Below are 12,929 nucleotides of genomic sequence, written 5' to 3' on the forward strand. Positions count from 1 at the left end.
ACCACCGCAAGTTTGGCTTATGATTTTCGGGGGCAGAAGCAAGAAATGGCCCAGGTCAGGTTAGTCTTGCAAAATAAGCTAAGTGAAGCTTTGCTTGTATGACTAAGGCGCTTTCTGTCTGCTCAGGGAATTTTCAAGGTTGGTTTCCCGTCTGCTTTTGATTTGAACACCATCTACTGTCATTACCCACACGGTTGGTTCCGCATCTTGTCTTGCTGTTGGTCGCCTGCAGTTCTGCCCTGTGTTTGTTCCTCTGCAATTTGTATCCAGTTTTTTATGCTGTGATTTTTCTTCCTCTGTTCATGTTTAGGTATATTTTAAGCAACTTTAGTGAAGTAAAATTAACATACAATTAACTGCTAATGTTTAAAGTTTTGTAACTGGATAAATTTTGAGCTGGGTAACCGTGGGTATCATGGTACCCAGCCGGGCCCTGTCACCCCACTCACGCTACCTGTCCCCCACCTGTCCCCACGCTACCTGTCCCCCACCTGTCCCCTCCCTGTCGCCCCACCCATGCTACCTGTTCCCACTCTACCTGTCCCCCACCTGTCCCCGCCCTGTCGCCCCACCCACCCCATCTGTCCTTGCCTCGCCCAGCAGTACAAAGCCAGTGGCATTATTACTGTCAACAGGTATTCATTTGTATAACCTAGAATTCTGTATAAATGGAAACCAACAGTATGTGCTTATTTCATCTGACTTCACTCGGCATGACTGTTTTTTTAAATAATAAACAAACAAACAAACAAACATGATTATTTGCAGATTCATCCAGGATGCAGCGTATCAACAGATCATTCTTTTAGGCGGTGAGTACCACTCTGTGATGGATAGCTGATAGATTGATAATAGCGAGGTAGTTACAGAGATATTGATACAGATATAGGCCTATACTACATTTTGTCTATTCGCCTATTGATGGACATTTGGGTTGTTCCCAGACTCAGGCTGTTATAAATAACGCTACTATAAACATTTACATCCAAGGTTTTGTGTGGATACATATTTTTGTTTCTCTTGGCTATATAATTAGTAATGAAATTACTGGATATTTTACTCAGTATACTTTTATAAGACATATAATTTGAAAATATTCTGTCCCACTTTGACGCTTGCCTTTCTGCTTTCTTCAGGGTGCATTTTGAAGAGAAGTTTTTAATGTTAATGGAGTCCAGTTAACCAGATCTTTCTACTTACTCATTTTTTAATCATTTCCTGCTGTATCTTTCTATATTCTTTTATTTTAAATTCTCTTAGTTTTAATTATCTGTGTTTTGGACATTTTAATCAGTGTATAGTTGCACATTCTAGCCCACACCTGCCAGCCCACACCTGCCAGCCCACACCTGCCAGCCCACACCTGCTCTCCTGCACCTGCAGCCCACACCCGCCAGCCCGCACCTGCTCTCCTACACCTGCCAGCCCACACCCGCCCTCCTGCACCTGCAGCCCACACCCGCCAGCCCGCACCTGTGCTAGCAGGTGACTGTGCTGTCTCAGGTCTCACTTTGTCTTCTCTGTGCATCACTGTGAAGGTTGTACAAGCAGCTACGATGCATGGACGTGCCTGCCCCATGCTGGTGGTACATGGTGGGAGCTTGTTCTCTTATTCTTGGAGTGCTTGAAACAATTCATAATCTTAACAGTATAACTGGTGTACTTCCACGCACTGTGAAGGGCCAGGAAGAGGCCATCACCACGAGGGTCTGCCTGCGTCTCCAGGGTCAACATTCTGTAGGCTTCCTTCCTCACGTCTCGTTTCTGGTGCAGCTCCTCTGCGTTCTGCATTTCCACAGCGAATCCGAGCATTCCTGAATTGGAAGCAGCTTCAGCAGCAGCACGAACAGAAACACACAGAGTTGGGTCCCGCTCCTTTCAGTGCATTTTGGGATAAGATGTTGCCTAGTGCCCGCAAGTCATGCCGACATGCTGGGCAGCGGTGGACCCGAGTTCCTGGGGGGCAGCCCCGCACAGTGAGAACCACTAAGACGTTAGTGGCTTACACTTGTCCATCCTCGTCCTTGGCTAATCATGGGCTTCTACATGATTTCAGACAATTTTTGGTAATGAGTATCAAGGAGCAATAAAAATACTCATTCCTGAACATCACCATTGCCCTCACTTCCCTGGCAATCAGAGGGCTATTTACATTCCCGGGGTACTCGGACCAGCTTTCGTGGCACGTGTGCGCAGAGGACGCCCGATGGGCGTCCTCCAGGCCTCCAGAGCACTTCCGGCCACCCATGATGGGGCAAGGGCCTCATGTAGATGACATCGGCCCAAGTCCGATCATGCTAGATTTTCTTGGTCAGGATGCCGAGCCTGCTGACAATTACTTGGAGTCAGAAAGTGTTGGCTGTGGATTCTTCTGGGCTTTCAGCCTCAGATGCGGGGAAGGGTGGCCGTCTGCTGGGGTGAGCTTAGGTGGCATGTGTGACCCTGATTGGGGCCCACTGAGTCCATTGTCTGCGGACGAGCTGGTGACCCTGCAGATGGCTTAGGTGCATGGGCTCGATCGAGCAGGTGTGGGCCTGTAGAGGGGCCAAGAGGAGGAGTAACGTGTGGTGAGCTTCACAGGACCCATCCCCAGAACTAGCTCTTTCTCTGACCTGTAACAGGACCTGGAGCGAAGCATCTCACAGACCTTCGGCGGATCAGCTTCTGCATTTGTGAGGACAGAGGTGTGTCAGTGAGCTGGGCTGGGCATGGTGTGAATAGTAAGATTTCTCACCTACTACGGAGGGGCCTTAAGGGAACCAAAGGACAGCCAGGTATTTCCAAAGCAAGTGAACCTAGCTAATCGAAGTCCGTGCTCGTTGGTTCGTTTTCTTTGAAAACAGGGTTTCCCGGGAAATTGTTATACAAAGCTTCGATGTGCTCGTCTTAAGCCCTGCGAAGGGTCATCTGTGACATGAACCGCCTACGACTTTGTCCCAGTGCCGTGGAGCTGAGAAACTACCTCTAAACTAAACTCCGTTACACAGACCAGGATTTTTTCTTATTAGTTTTTCAATTGAATTATTGAGTTTATTAAAAAATAAAAGACAATTTGAATATTATCTATCCGGCATCCCTCCGAGTGCTTCAAACTGTTACCATAAAAATGCTATTTAGATGATGAGAACGTCTTTTTAAAAATCAGAAATGCATATTTACTGCATCCCATGAAAATTTAATAGTTAAATGTTGTGCTTTTCATTCAATTATTGTGCAGCTGAATTATGTATGGGAGGTACGTGGTGCTTATTTCCTTATTTACATTTATGAGAAGATCTCCATGCAGATGGTGTGCTAGGAGGGGCGGGAGGGCAGAGGCTGGCTGTGCTCCGCAGAAGGGACCGTCTGAAGCCTGAAGTGGAGAAACGGAAGAAGGGTTTGAGAAATTCGGTGGGCTCGGACAACTCTGGCTGCTGGCAAACGGTACTCGCCACTAATACCACACTTAACTCGAGAGTCATTGCTACCCAGCACTGTATCTCTTGCCGCACTTGGAGACAAGGCTTTTCAAACAGCCGTGACCTCCAGCACCGGCATTTCACGCACAAGGCCAGAGTGACGGTCACAGAGCCGCGTACAGCTCTCCTCGCCCCTCACCCCTGCACGCTCTACCTGACAGCCACATGTAATCGACTCTCCCCGGGTGGGTCCCCCTTGAAACTTGGCCTCTGAAATTCACCCCAACCACGCGTACAGCTCTCCTCGCCCCTCACCCCTGCACGCTCTACCTGACAGCCACATGTAATCGACTCTCCCCGGGTGGGTCCCCCTTGAAACTTGGCCTCTGAAATTCACCCCAACCACGGCTGGAGCAGCGCATAGCAGAGATCTTTCCACCCTGTTCTTCAGCTGAACTGTGAGTCAGAACCCCGGTCCCTCCTGGGTCTTCTGCTGGGTCTCACCCTGGGTCCCAGCTCCGACTCCAGTTCCCAGACCTGGATCTCAGGTTCTTGCTTGCTAGGTCTCTTTGGCGCCCATGGTTTGGCTTTGGTGGGGTCGTCTGCGCGCTCCTGCTGGATTCGGTGCTGCTGGGGCCTCTGTTCTTCATGCCCTGCCCGTACTCTTTATAACCTCTTTGGTTTTAGGTGCAGTTCCTGGAAACTGAACTCTACATAGTTGATCCAAAATTGATGGGCCCTGGTGTCGCCACCTATTGGCCACCACGCCCTCTCCTGAGTGGCTGTCAGGATTCCCCGTCTGAACCTCCCAGCTTTCTGCGGCTAGGCTGCTTCCCGTTGGTACAGAGGACCGTGTTTGCAGGAAAGCCACTGCTGGCTTTCATACTCTCCTAAGTCAGGCTGTTCCTGGTCCCTACATCATGTGTCCTGATCCCCCCCCAACTTCCACCCTGCAGCACTCCAGTCTACCCCCCAAATGGGGTCTGTGATCCCCTTTGCTGTTGTCCCTTAGACATCACTGTGCATTGGCGGGGACTTACCCAGCCACCCATCCTAGGAGGGGGGCTGCAGCGTTGGCTCAGGGGAAAGGAAGAGCAGCCTTTTCCCGGCCTGCTGACCCCCGCGCCATTCCCACACTAGAGACACCTAACAGAACACAGCCAGGTAGAGCCCCCTCCTTCTACCCAGCATAGCTGTTCCAGACATTTGCTTGCCCTTCATTCCCGTCTTTCCTGGCCCTTCCATTTGTGGGAGGCTGTCCTCTGACCCCAGACTCTCAGGCCCTTTTGTCACCTGGTTTCTGGCTGGATTCAGCCAACAGGAGACTGCGGGGAACGTGGCCCTTGCCTGTTTCAGGCAGTGTGTGTGGCGGTGGCTGCTGCCCCCACGAGGTTCTGGCTCCTGTCGGGACAACCTGGAAGCCTCCTGCCAAGGTCCGGGCTTCTGCGGAATGCACACTCGGGAAGGGGACTGTCATGACCACCTCCTCCCCGTGCACTGCAGCCCAGGGCCCGCAGCTCCAGAGCTGCTCGCCCAGGCTGCCTCACTGTGTCCTGTTGGGCCGACTTCACGGTCAGCTGCATCCTCAATTAACCGGCAGCCTTTGGGGATGTCACCGTCTATTATGCATCTATCAGCTTTAGTGAGACACAGCTTCAGAGATCCTAAGATGTAAACAATGGTATATTATAGAATTGGGTCTTTATCGCCATCATTATTCCCTGTTTTGAAGACTGAATATGTAACGCACACCCTTGCAGGAATTCTCAGATCATTTAACGTGTTTAGTCAGTCCTATTCCTATTTAGTGTTTTTTTTATTTCTCATTTTTTAAACTTACCTGACTACAGCTACGGTTTTATGCTGTAGCTATTAACAACCAATGGGAACATGTTTCCCAATAGCGTATACCGAGGAATATTAGGTCAATATGTGAAAAGCATGTGGTTCATAACAGACCTCGAATATCCCATCCCCTCTTTCCTTCCTGCCAGCTTTCCCCTCCTGCCAGCCTGACGCTGAGTTTTAAACCTTCCATGGAAAGTTCTTTCATCTCTGCTTTTCAATGAATGAAAATCCTATCTTTATTTTTTCCTGGGACAACAGACGTGGGCCCCTGAGGGACCATGGCAGGCAGAATCCCAAGACTGCCCCCGAAGTCCTCAGCCCCTGGTGAGCACACAGCTTCTCCCACTTACTGAAACACTAATTGAGGTGCTGCTCTGAAGGGGTTTCCAGAAGAGCCCAGATCAGTTGGCCTTAATGTTGGGAGATTATCAAGGTGACCTAATCAGGTGAGACCTTAAAAAAAAGGTAAGACCTTTCTCTTCCTGGAGACAGATTCAAAGCATGAAGGGCGTTTGATGCGTGAGAAGTTCTCCTCTATTGGCTTTGAAAATGGAAGGAGCCATGTGACAAGCAGTACAGGTGGCCTTTTGGGGCTGGAGCAGCCCCACTGACAGCTGGGGACCTCAGTCCTGCAACCACTAGGAACTGAATCCTGCCACCTCCACTTAAGCTCCAGTTGGGGACGCAGATTCTGAACAGAGAATCTGACCACGGCCTGCCTGGCCTCTGGCTTCGTTAACTGTGAGCTAATTGTTGGGCGACGTGTGTAGTCATTATGCCGCAAGAGAAGAGTAGCCGGGGGATTTTTTTTTTTTTTTTTTTTTTGCAGAGGGGAAACTAAAGCTAAGAGAAGTGGTATCTCATGCTCTGTGATGTGACTCCCACAGGTGCCATGCCGGTTCCCAGACGTGGGACTGAGGTGCCCACACAGGTATCCCTTTCAAATGACAATTTTGTTAAAGAAGAGAAAACACCTGGTTTTCCATCAGAGTAGTCCGATTAGTCATCCGGAGCGGCAGTGGTTGCTCATCAATATTGCAAGCCCCCCGAGCCATTGCGGGGGCTGCTTTGTCTTTATTCCTGGTCTAGAAACAGGTGCAGATGGTGTGACTACATTAAGGCTGTCCTTCACCTGAGCCAGGATGTGGCCGCTGTTTACCCAGAATCGTGTTGCAGGGGATCTGAACGGACACCGCTCCCAGCGGGGCGCCCCGCGGCGGTCGGGACACAGATGGCTTTGCTATGGTGACAAAGCTGCTTCTCTGTGTCCTTCCCGGCTGCTGGGCTCCATCTGCTTTTCCTTCCAAATTTGGCTTCTGATGAGAGGGAGCAGAGAGAAACTGGGCTTTGGGGATCACATGCTCCTACCATACTTCACTGTTCCCTGGTATCCCAGCACCAAAGTCGGCCTCAGTAACTGGGCACCGGAAGGAACTATTTCCATGTGCGTGTTCATACGCTCAGTCTGACTCTTCACTGCGAGGTCTGCCCACCTCCACCGGTCAACCTAGCGTCCGTCCGGAATACCACATGGTGTGATTTGGAGACTCAGGACCATTGACTCTGTCCTGGGCCCAGGCGAGCAGACAGCTCTTGACTGAAGGAGACTCCGTACCACCCCCATTCGCGCCCACCAGCAAAATTCCCGAAGCATCTATTGCTACTCTACCCAGGTCCTTGAAAAGATGCCAGAGCTGAAAAATAAGATAGAAATCACCAGGGAAATGCAAATAAACCACAATGAGCTATTATCTCACACCAGTTAGGATGCTTATTTAAAAAACAAAGATAGTAAGTATCTTATTATTAAAAAAAAGTATAACAGGATGGAATTTCCTCAAAAAAATTAAAAATAGAAATACCATACGGTCCAGCATTCCCACTTCTGGGTATTTATCCAAACGGAATCAGGATCTCAAAAGTTATCTATACTCCCATGTTCACTGCACATTATTCACTATAACCAAGCTAGGGAAACAACCTAAATGTCCTTCAATGATTGAATAAAGAAAATGTGGTATATGCGTACTGTGGAATATCACCTACCCTTGAAACAGAAGTCCTACCATTTGTGTAACATGGCTGGATCTGGAGGACAACATTCTAAGTGAAAGAAGCCAGACACATAAAGACGGATACGGAATGGTCTCGCTTACAGAATCTAATGTGGTCAGGAAGCCTAGAGGAGCGTGGTGCTTGCCAGGGGCTGGGGGAGGAAGACATGGGAGATGATGGTCCAGGGTATAGAATTTCCATTGTGCATGATGAATACTTTCCTGAGATCTAATGCGCAACACGGTGATGTAGGTACCAACACGTACTGTGTACTTGAAACTTTGTAAGACGTGGATCCCAAGTGTTCTCGCCACACATGACCACCCACGAACAGTGGCGGTGTGAGGTGGTGGGTGGGTTCATTAGCTTGATTGTGCTGGTTATTTCACGATGTCTATATGTCGAATCATCACGTGGTATGCCTTAAATATATACAATAAAAAGTAAAAATAAGGTGTAATTTCTATTCTCAAATAGCTTATGGTGAATAAAATATAGACTACAGTTAAGTGAGATGATTTGAGATACAGACAAAATCTCCTACATAACGTCCCAAGCCTGAAGAATCACTGTGGGTTGAATTTGGGCGTTTTTGTAGAGGACATAAAACTTGAACCGGATCTTGAAAAATTAATATCCAGTTCTGGAAGCCTTTCTTTATTTCAGATAGACACATCAATAAATACATCCGTTGGAGAAGACTTGGAAACAGAAAAGATTTGAGAAGGCAAAAATTTCCCCAAATCCCCTAAGACCGAGATACCAATTTGTAACAACCAGGACAAGCTTGTAAAACTTTTATTTTGCCCATTATCCTAGTTTATTTCTTGTATCCTGACTAGAATTTATACTTCCTCTGGTACCGATACAGTTCAGAGACATCTTAAAAATGAAGCACAATGTACAAAAATACAAAAACCTTCTTAAATTATAGCAGTCCTCTTATTGCCTAGCATAAAGTTTTTGACTTCTGTTAACTGATTGTGTCCTCCTTAGTTCTTCATTACCAAGGCCAAAGAGAAGGGTATCGATTTGTATTTCTACTATTTCTGAATTCAAACTCTGCTTTATTTATCCAGCTTTTTACCTTTTTATACAAACAGAAGCGAGTTAGAGAATACTGGGTAACATAAGAGATGACGCATTTAACTACAGTTTCTGACAACATGCCTTGTGTTGTTCAAACGGAAGACGGTGTAACACTGAGTTACCCGGGTGCCTGCAGAGTCACTTTTCGTACGTGACAATCCAGCCTGTGCCCACCGCCACCTAATGTTCTGGCCGCATCCAGCACAGAACATAAAAACCCCTATCAGACTGTCCGTGGGTGTGGGTGTTAGAGTGCCCCCCTCGACCATCGGCTGTCTCCAGCGCGCCCGCGGCAGGCCGGGATCACCGCGTATTCGTGTTTGAATTCTCCGGCAAGTGTCCGCGGCACAGAAGTCGCTGCGGCTCGTTAACACAAGAGAAACGTAGGTGCCGGACACCAGTCGTGCGCGGGGAAGCGCGATCGTGCCGATGCGGTGAGTCCCGTGCGCTGCAGGGTGACTGTCAGCGGGACATAAAAGTCGTGGCTGGCGGCCTTCCGGACTGCAGTGTCTCTTCTGTGGGATGGGACACAGAAGCCCGACCAGCAGCCATGCGCTCGAGGATCTCTCAGGGCAAGTGCTGGTCAGCAGCCCCTCGGTGTTTACTGACCGATTTTCCTGGCTCCGCGGGCGTACACGGGCATCTTGGGGGATCCGAAGATGAGCGAGCCACAGAATTCATCCCAGGCGTCGAATCCACTGGCGTGGGGTGCGGCTCCGGCTCACTGGGCTCTGACGGGTTATGGCGCACCCAACACTGTCAGCTTGTTTTTCACATACTTGACGCCAAGCAGCTTCATTTCACCGGCATACTCTGAAACATTAGTTACTGTTTCCCGTCGATTCCTCCGAAGAAGAGCACGAAGCTGTGGCTTGTGTAAAAGATGACTTACTCCTCCCCTCAACTCCAGACCGCAAGGACCATGGGGCGGGCGGTAGAGGTGGGGAGCAGCGGGGGTCCCCCCTCGATCACCCAGCACCAGTGCAGCCGGGGGTCCCTCCTCAGGAAAGTGAGGCACAAAGCTGTTCTGTGGGTGGGTTCCTCTAAAGGCCTTTTCCCCCCCCTCTCAGTTATTTGTAGTCCTGAGGAATGAATTCATTGCCGGAAGCCGGGGCTATAGAAGCTAGCGTCAGACCCTCCACCTGGGGAGCTGCTCCTTCTCCGTCTGTCTCCGCGCCCTCCCCGCCTGGCCCTGTGTTCTAGGGGTTGGGCCCACCTCGTCACGTGTTCCTGCAGCGAGCGAATGTTTTCTCCGCCTAGAAGCCTCACGGTTGAACTTGATCTTGAAGAAAGTAGTAAAAGCCTCTAGATCAGGTCGCCCTGGAATTTACGTCCAGTGTCTGGCAAATTGACTTTACTAGCTAGGCAGATAGAGAAATGAGCTAAATTCCTAAGCCATTTTCATGAAAAAACTGTTTGAAAATTTAAAATGACATAGCAATAGATACTAAAGGTTAGTAAAAATTCTTCACACTGTTTGAATAAATATTAAAAGTGAACATAGGCAGAATAATGATGCTTGGAATATGCCCAGTGCTTCTTCAGGTGCTGGGGCCCAGGTGACCACAGCACGAGTTTGCCACGTCGAGGACGTTCTCACTTCTGTTCCTTTTGAGAATATCAGCCCAGATATTTTTGCCTCCATTTGTACTATATTGGCTCAAAAATAATTTTAATAAGATAAACCATATCAAATTATTTGGAATGTGACCAGATTTGAATGCTAACTATCATTGGTGTTCTCCATTTTATTCCGTTCCACTATAGAAATATTCATCAATTTAAAACGTTAGAAAAAATTTAAAATAAAACATCAAGCTACACTAGTTAAGATGTTTTCATTTGATGTATCTGGCCCTTTACTTGTGAAGGGATATTTCAGGGCCTCCTTTCTGAACACTGTTTTCAACATTAACAATTCATTGAAAGCTGTGACATCTAAAGTTATTTTTGTTGTATTAGGTGTTGAAATTTTTGAATAAAAAGGTTTCTCCCAAGGGGAGCCTGGGTGGCTCAGTCATTTGAGCGTCTGACTCTTGGTTTCAGCTCAGGTCGTGATCTCAAGGTCAGGAGATGGAGACCCATGTCGGGGTCCATGCTGGGCATGGAGTCTGCTTGAGATTCTCTCTCTCCCTCTGCCCCCCCACCTCCCTCTCTCTCTAAAAAAAAAATAAAAATAAGGTTTCCCCTGACTTTGAACAACATGCAATCAAAATTTAGGGGATTCACTTACTAAACAAATGAGTTTAATGCCATTGTAGGACTTTCAGGTTGATTACAGAGAAGCACTTGAAGGCTCGTGCGTGTCTGAGGTCAGACAGGTGACAGCTTCAAAAACAGAAAGTGGGTGCCCCACACACCATGCTGAAGCATTTTTAGTTTATCCAGTATCAGGCTTCCTCCCCTAAATTTTTACTTCAGTTATTCCTTCTCTCTCCCCCTCTCCCCCCCCACACAGCGCAATATTTTAACAAAGTAGAGACTGCTCGAGTTTTCTGAATAAAATACTGCTCTACAGTGTCACTCTGCTCTACCGAAATTTGTCATATCGCCACAAAACCAAATAATCTTATGTTTAACGTTTCTCTCTGAACAGAGTTTGCGTCAGCGTTCAGAGCGGCGGCTTCAACAGGATGAACTCCCAGAAGGTTTCCTTCGCGTCTGGAATCGGAAGAGCAAAGCCGAGCCGCAATCACAGCGCGTTAGGCTGATGTCCTCTTGGAAGCATGTGATGACAGTGATGGGAAGCTCGTTGCTCAGCTGGCTGAAAATTTCTGTGGCTGCTCCCGGGGTCAGAGCACTGACACCATCATGCGCTGCGTCTCGCGCACGGGAAATCTTGGAAGAGAAAGTGAACGGGATCCACTGGGAAGAGCAGTCCTCTGGTGGAAACGAAGATACACTTTCTGCAACTGTGTCATCCCGGAGCACGGTTGTCCTCTAGTAACTCTTTCAGCGTGAGGCACTTGCTGATTTTGTTTCAGTAGATTTGCTCTGCTTCCCGTGATCAGTGAGCTCATTCTGACTTCCAAGACTGGGGTGCGGCATCACCTCTGAACCCCAGATCCGGTCCCTAAGTCCCTGATGCAGACGGCTGATTCGCCTCGTGGAATCTGCCCCATTGTTCTGCACTCCCGGCTGGGACACCTGTCTCTCACGGCATTTGCTCATGCATTTCCCTTTCCTAAACCACCACCAGCCTTTAGGGACCCTTTCTCTGTGACTTGCCTGAGACCCCATCCTGGCCAGCAGTCCTCTCCCCACCTGGGTGTGTGCACTCCCCCCACCCCCGTCTGTCTCCCTCACTTGCTCAGTGCGAAGTCTGGACCTCAATCTTGCCTTTCTCCCCTCTCAGCCTTACTCCACAGCAGTAAACCTCTGTTTCCTGCTCACCTAATACATAATGGAAAGCTGGTGTCCTTTGAGGAAATGGTCGGCAGACAAAATAGGTTGATAATTGGGCAGTTTGAGGATTGTTTGGACAATGATATAGGCCACTTTTAAAACCCACTGTTCACAGATGCTATCCCAGGGAACATGACAAGCGTCAGTTTGTGTCCTATCCAGAAAAGGGGGTCCCAACTTTTGCCAAGTAACTCTGGAGGCAGGAGATTTTTTTCTTGGGGAGTTTTCTTTCATTATTAAGTGATCGCCTAGGTAAAGTTACTTGGTGCTGTTGTGACATGGGTCTGGTGAGAGGCGGGTCACTCTTGGTCCACCGGTTGGCAGGATGTGGGTGGTGTGCTGGTTCCTGGCCTGACAACTGAGCTGTAATATGACGTCATTCCAGCGACCCTACGATGCACCACGGGAGCCCAGTGCTGGCTGTCTCAACAGAGCTGGACAGAGACCCAGCAAACAACGCTTAGATTTAAGGGTGCTTCAATGCTAAGTGAAATAAGTCAAGCAGAGAAAGACAATTATCATATGGTTTCACTCATTTATGGAACAGAAGAAGTAGGAAGATTGGTAGGAGAAGAAAGGGATAAAGAAAGGGGGGGGTAATCAGAAGGGGGAATGAACCACGAGAGACTATGGACTCTGGGAAACAAACTGAGGGCCTCAGAGGGGAGGGGGGTGGGGGAATGGGATAGGCTGGTGATGGGTGGTGGGGAGGGCACGTATTGCATGGAGCACTGGGTGTTATATGCAAGTAATGAATCATGGAACACGACATCAAAAACCAGGGATGTACTGTATAGTGACTAACATAATAAAAAAATATTATTATAAAAAAAAAGATTTAAGGGTGCTACAAAACACATTCATAAATATGTGGAAGCCCCCCCCAAAAAAGGGGAAAGTACATTTATGAAAAGCATTATGCGAAGTCAGATTGGGAAACCATGCTACCAAGACCCTGGACTCCTAGTCCAAGGCTGATTGGTGATATTCTTCCAGACTCGGGGATGGTTGCAGAATGGTTTGTTGAGGTTACCAGAAAGAAATACCCCTCCTAAAGCAATCCACATTGCCCTGAGACCCTCCTCTACCAAGGGAAGAAGCACAGAGGGCATTCTAACTGGGGTGGTTGTAAGG

General features: G+C 48.4%; 1 long non-coding RNA gene across 1 annotated transcript in view; it reads left to right on the plus strand.

Moving 5' to 3' along the window:
• LOC125281091 (uncharacterized) overlaps nucleotides 1-12,630 on the plus strand; it is a 303,368-nt gene extending 290,738 nt beyond the window's left edge. The window contains exon 5 of the long non-coding RNA XR_007188156.2: nucleotides 10,987-12,630. This is a non-coding gene — a long non-coding RNA (uncharacterized LOC125281091). The remainder of the gene's footprint in view (nucleotides 1-10,986) is intronic.
• Nucleotides 12,631-12,929: the final 299 nt, after the last annotated feature.

Source organism: Ursus arctos, unplaced genomic scaffold (assembly GCF_023065955.2).
Source record: "Ursus arctos isolate Adak ecotype North America unplaced genomic scaffold, UrsArc2.0 scaffold_3, whole genome shotgun sequence".
Taxonomy (NCBI): Eukaryota; Metazoa; Chordata; class Mammalia; order Carnivora; family Ursidae; genus Ursus; species Ursus arctos.